Genomic DNA, 6,545 nt, shown 5'->3' with positions numbered 1-6,545 from the left:
GATTTATTTTTTTTCTTTGACATTCATTACTAAAGCATTTAAGAATGCAAAACCGAATATGAAACTTGTCAAAGTAAAAGATCACACTAGTTTACAATATAACAATATGCAGAAATGTGATCATATTCGAGGAATTACTGGCTCTTTGCAATAAATAAAAGATCCACAGTTTGGGGACACTGGACTGTAAATACATTGTTATTTCAGGATTAGGAAAACATAGACCCCTCTAATAATATTTCAATATGCCTGCTAAACAGCCAAACATCATGTTAGATAGAAAATGCAGATTTGAAATGATACAGTAACTAGAACACAGAGCATAGTTTTTTTTCTTTGCTCTAGATTTCAGCAGGATCTTGTTGCATTGCTGTTTTTTTGAGCACCGTAACTGCATCATGTACTGGCGGGGTGATATTGTGTTTTATATCTCAAAGGGCACTGATTATGCTGCCTGGGCACATTTTGGTTAACAGTGCAGTTTCCTTTTCTCATGCTGTCACACAGTAGCAACGATGGACGAGCTGAAATACATTTGCAATGTAATGCAACACTCCTGAACATGCAGAAGACACCTGAAAGGAGCAGCATAGCAATCCTACTTTCTTCACCTCATGGCTCATGTATCCTAAGTTTAACTTATAAATATCACCTTCAGGGATTTTTATATGCACTCCAAGAACTCATTATTCTTTATGCCATTTTCATTTGCCAAATTACTACAGTGCCATGCAAAGTTAAACTGCGAGATTCTGAACACTTACTTCGTTTCTGTTTTCCTCTGCTATTACTGCAATACAATAGCCTCTTAATCAAGGCCAGAGGCTGATTGGAGACTGTGGTGTCAACCTTAGGAGCTCATTAATTACAAAAGTTGTCTGCTCCATGGGGTGGGAGGAAGTACTTTTGTACAGGAACATCATCATTTAAGTAGCAGAAAATGTGCCAATATTCCGAAATGTGCTGCTATTTCAAGAGACAGTCTAGACTTCATAACTGATCGCATCATAAGTTTGAGGTTTCCCCATTCTTCTCCCTGAGCTGTTAATCCCCCTAAAACAGCATATAAGCATTTTAAAATTCATTATTTCTTAACGCATGGCTAAAAAAAAAAAACTGATTTCAATCTCACAGCATTTAATTAATGAGAAATAACAGCAAGAAACACACAGCAAATGTCATTCCTTCTCCATAATGGCTGCACCGTCTTGCTAAAATTTGATCTGGTGCTTTTTTGTCATGCACATATTTAATGAATTACAGCTGAGCTATTCAGAAAACATTTTTGTCACAGCGCCTCCCAGTATGACAGGCCCCAGCGTACCAACCTTTTCTGATTCCTGAGTAGCATTCTGCTTACAGAAAATTACAGACCACCTTCCGCTCCATTCCACCTACTGTACCACCTGTGGTGAAAATAACGGGCAATTTCACTGTCACTTATTTCACAGATATATAACAAGACTAATCAAGCTTTCTAAATCAGTTGCCACCGTATATGCAGATTATTATTTTTCTTTTCAAAATTTCAGTGTCCATATCTGGACTTTAATAGTGTCTTGCAGCTACTCTTTAAAACAAGTGGCACAATGACCCAGATTGTAACTTAACCAACAGTGCTGCCGGTGCCACAACTCTGGCTATAGGACCCCTGGCTATATGGCTTGTATTGTGTGTAGGATTTTAGTTATTTTAAACATTTTGTTTCAGTTATTGGAGCAAAGTTTGTTAAATATAATGCACAAATAATTAAATAACCCAAACTCCCCAAAGGTGTAGAGAGACAAAGATCTCAACTGTGACCTTTTTTTTGTCTTCACCATCCAGGGACATAATCCCTGTTTGGCTGCGCAGCTGGCATGCAACTGAGTCACGCGTCAGCCCTGATTAGAAGCAGCAGTGGTCCGCGGGCCCCGTTCCTCTGCCAGAGCCAGAAGTGGAAAAGGCCAGGGCCACCACTTTCAGTCTGTGGATGTGACCTTGATGGGGTATGATAGAGAGGAAGCGACACGATTCGCAATGCCGCACAATATCTGTAAACTTCCACTTCCCCAGTATGCATGCTGAAGCTATTGAGCTGTGACACACACACACACACACACACGCACACACACACAATGTCAACTCTGCCCTGTTGTTATTTCAAGCAGTCTCCTCCTTCACGTCACCCAGTCATCCATCTCTCTTTGCATATTGGCTGGTGCTTTAGGCATGACATCTTAATTCTAAATTTCCTTTTCATACTTAGCCGCCGCCATGCTAATGTAAAAAAAAATTCAAATAAGTGGAGCTTTAACAGATAATGGCTCAAATAAATTCAAGCATTAAGCTTAAATGTGAAGTAATGTGATGCAGCTTAATACTATTAAGAGCTATAAAATAATTTCTGATATTATTTTCAATTAAATGAACACTGGTTGTATTATGTGTGTCTTAGCAGCAGTGACGTCAATTTTTAATATTAACTCTGTCCAAACCCTCAAGTCTCACCGGAAGCAGCAATGGAGACAGATGTCTTGTGAACCAGATCATAGCAACAAGAGTGGGGTAAAGATGACACTGAAGGCCAAAAAAATATATATTATACTAAATGATGAGCAAAATATTGCCAGTGGCATATCCTGTGTCAAAACAGAGCTGATAACTTATTAAAAATAAACACAGGAAATTTGCTGTGAGCTGCAAATACAAAAGATGAAAAAGGGAAATTAAAACGGAAAACAAAAAGGCAAGACTGTGACACACCCTGCTGTTGCTGCCTGGACATATCATCACAAAAAACACCATATACACAAAAAGTCATGCTCTGCATTGCATAAGTCCATTGTTCATGTTTGGAGCACTGCAAACCAAGCCTTCTTTGTTATCAACAAAGCTCTCATTTAAGAAAACCAAGTGGCTTACTAAAGAATAACATAGCATTAAAAATGAGTCTGTCAGCCAAAGCAGCAGGGATTTAAAAGCGTTGATGAGAAAATGTGCAATCTGAGATGCAACACTTGTGCGCTGTCCACAAGCAGGTGCTAAAAGATTGCATGCAACCATAATCAAACAGAGATGGTCACTTACTTTAAGTGTAAAGGGATTTTTGAGGCAGCGTCCTGATTTGCAAACACCGAGATTTTAGAGAACTAAGTAACAAAATGGGTTGGATTACAGGTGGAGTAGAATTTGCAAAGCAAATTGGTTTCCAGGGTGCAGGGAGGGCAGCAGCACTCCTGTGAAATGTGCAGCAGTGTAGCTGAGAATCTCGGGCACCTCCCCTCTTTTTTTTTTGATAAATTAATCTAATTACTGGGGCTAATATCCAGCTGTGACCTAGACTCGTTACCATTTTAAGCAATGGCACTGAAGACACTCAAAAAAACAGAACGATGATGTAATTAAACTGAATTACAACACTAAGATTTTAAACTACACCAATTTATGCAATCCAGTGAACAATAGATGATGATTAAGTAGTGTCTCGTTCTGTTCATTCACATTCATCCAAGTAATATATGCAGTGTTGTACATTAGTAGTGATGATTTACTGACAATTGTGTAAAGGATATTTTATATATATATATATATATATATATATATATATATATAATTTTTTTTTAAAACAGGTTCCAAATTGAACCACACCGCCTCATCAGCGGCCAACCCTTATTAATTGGAACTACATAACCTGCTGTGTGGCGGCTGCAGATTCCCGTGGGAGCATAAATAGGCCTAAAGGGCTACAGGTTTTAAGAAGCACTATCTGATCTCACAGATTAAAAAATAATTTGCAGTTCACAACTTTCTCAGATTTTAAAGATAATATGCCCGTGTTGCAAATGATGTGACAGCTGCTTTACTCCACTCCACCCCCCCTCCTGTCTGTCTCTCCTTCTCCTATCTTTAAACTGGCCAGTCCTCTGGCACAGAACATGAAATCCCTCTCAATAATAAATAGGCTACCTCAAGCATTTCGGAGACAAGGGCCCTGCGTGCTGCATGACTCAAAGACCACCTTAACTTCACTTTTTATATAAAAAATTAATACCTAGCCATCCCGGCATGTGGCATCTCGCGAAATTAAACAATAGCTTGTGTGTGCGTGTTGTGCAGCCTTTATTCAAAGGAAAAGCCCCCACTGCATGTGCTGTAGCCTAACCACAGGGCATGTCTGCCGGCACGCAATTAAGCGACCTCAACCGCAACCGTGTTGAATTTGGAAACCATACCTCTCCTCCACCCACCCTCAACTGACTGTAAACACTGATTAAAAAAAAAAAAAAAAAAAAAAGCAGCTTGGTTATCTTTCGTTGCTTTAAGTGAAATCTCCAAAAAGAAACCTCAGGAGAAGTGTCCGTAATTGGTGAGCAGCAGCCCAACATCATCCGAATTGAAATGCAAACAATTCCAGACCACTGACATTGGGGGAAAAAAGACACACACACACGCACACACACGCACACACACACACACACACACACACACACACACACACACACACACTGATACAGCGCGTCTTATCTTGTAGCTTTCTACTGCAGCACGCTTTAAAGCCAATTATCGCCGTCCATAAGGTCGTTTCTGTGTAGGAGGTGTGCGGTGTCATTTAGCCTACCTGTGCATCATCCAGCGATCCGACACATGGATACAGGGAGGGTTTGATTATTCCAGCCAGGCACAAGAGAGGGAGAGATAAGAGGAGGGGGGGAAAAATCCTAAATTGAGCAGAGATGAATGCGGCAGATGAATAAGCGACCTCTGTCTTCAGAAAGGATATTCTTATCTTCAGATGTTGCTGTGTCGATGGAGGCAGGCAGGCAGGGAAGCCCAGAGCTTCTCTGTACAAACAAAGATGCTTTCTCTCCTCCGCCGCACCGAGGGCAGCAGCAGCAGCAGCGGCAGCAGCAGCAAACCCGTCATTCCCCCGACACTTGATGGTAATAGTTTGGTAGGTAGCTTATATGGGTTGAGGGCGCGGTCAGCTGCTGTTGACCAATCCTGCTTCCCATCAAACTAACAGCAGCGTTGCCATGGAGGATTAAACGGCGTTTAACCACAGAAATGTAACCTGTGGTATTTAAAGCAGGTAAATTTGAATTTCCATCACAAGTATCATATTAAATGGAATATCTCAAGAAAGGAGTGGCATCCTATGTAAGGAGGCAGTTCAAATTATCAACCAGGACCCTGCCTCAGGTCTCCTCATGCTGCCAGAGTGTCCTTGAGCAAGACAAATGATGGGGATTGTGTTCAAACCCCCCCCCACGGGTTTTGCGGACAAATCCTTCATTCTGTAAAAACTAATATGGCTACAAAAAGTAGTTCCCCTGCTCCATTCTAGTGTTTACAGTTCCATGTGTGTCTTAATGAGTTGCTTACTCATCCAGTTGCCATCTTTGTTTCATATCATGTAACAAAACACACCCTCGTGTCATTCCTACAGTAGCAGCCCCCTCCATATTCAATCTGTCCAACTGAGCATTTCAAGCAGGAAAACTTCCACAGCTCTGCAGAAAAGTGCTCAAGTCTCAGCATGCATTCTGTTTGAAGTTGAACAAAATATAATTTATCTGACCCCCGTAACTTTTTAGAAAAGATTCTCCAAAATTAACAGTGACACCACTGTACAGTCTGGAGTATAATACTTCCAGCTGCCATCATCACTGTAGCAAGTAAGTGAGTATGGATGTGAGCTTCATTTAAGCTGCATATCTTAGTTCTGCTCAATTCATGTTAAATTGATGGCAGGAAAGAGAACAAAGGGGAGTTCTGAACTTATGAATGGTAAAAGTTAGAATAACAGTTTAACTTTTGAAGTTCATTTTTTGTTTAAAATTATACAAAAAGGTAGCCGAATACATTTGATGCACAAAGGAAAGTCAACTTGCTTTATGTAAGAAACACAACGACCCCCCCTCCCAAAAAAAAAAACAAACAAAAAAAAAAAAACAAAAGAAAAGAAAAAAAAACAGAAATAAATTGGAAAGACTCCACATAGGTTTATAGAAGTCTTGTGATGGAGAAAATCAACATTTAACCTCACTGTGTTGGACTGAGATGTACATTTTCTGGATGATACTTCAAGCTCTTTTGTTTAATCGTGCTGGTTTTCCGTGCTGGAATTGGATTCTGGGAACCTGAGAACATGTGCATTTGTGTAGTAAGAACTGTTGAGCTCATCTCACTCATATGATCTTTCAGTGCCTACTGATTCTGTATTTACTGTCCTATATAAGGTCTATGCAGCATGCTGTAAAGTGTAGAATATCTGACTTATTGGTGACGGCTGACTCACCCATTTAAAACTCTAAAAGCCTGTTAAGGTGAGCCAGTATGGGACTAAGCCTTCCTTTTGAGGCAGATCAAATCAAACCAATCTTGAATCTGAGGATGACGAATGAATGTGCTGAGATGTTTTTACCTGTAATACAATGCAGTCCTACTGAGTAAATGGGATTGAATATTTTTACAGTTGCATTTCAAAAAACCCTTACTGCTAAAATCAACAATATAGTGTTCATAATTTAACACAGAGTGAGTATATATATATATATATATAT

The sequence above is a fragment of the Archocentrus centrarchus genome, chromosome 14 (assembly GCF_007364275.1).
Source record: "Archocentrus centrarchus isolate MPI-CPG fArcCen1 chromosome 14, fArcCen1, whole genome shotgun sequence".
Lineage (NCBI taxonomy): Eukaryota > Metazoa > Chordata > Actinopteri > Cichliformes > Cichlidae > Archocentrus > Archocentrus centrarchus.
The sequence above is the reverse complement of the archived record's forward strand: the minus strand, read 5'-3'. Positions refer to the sequence as shown.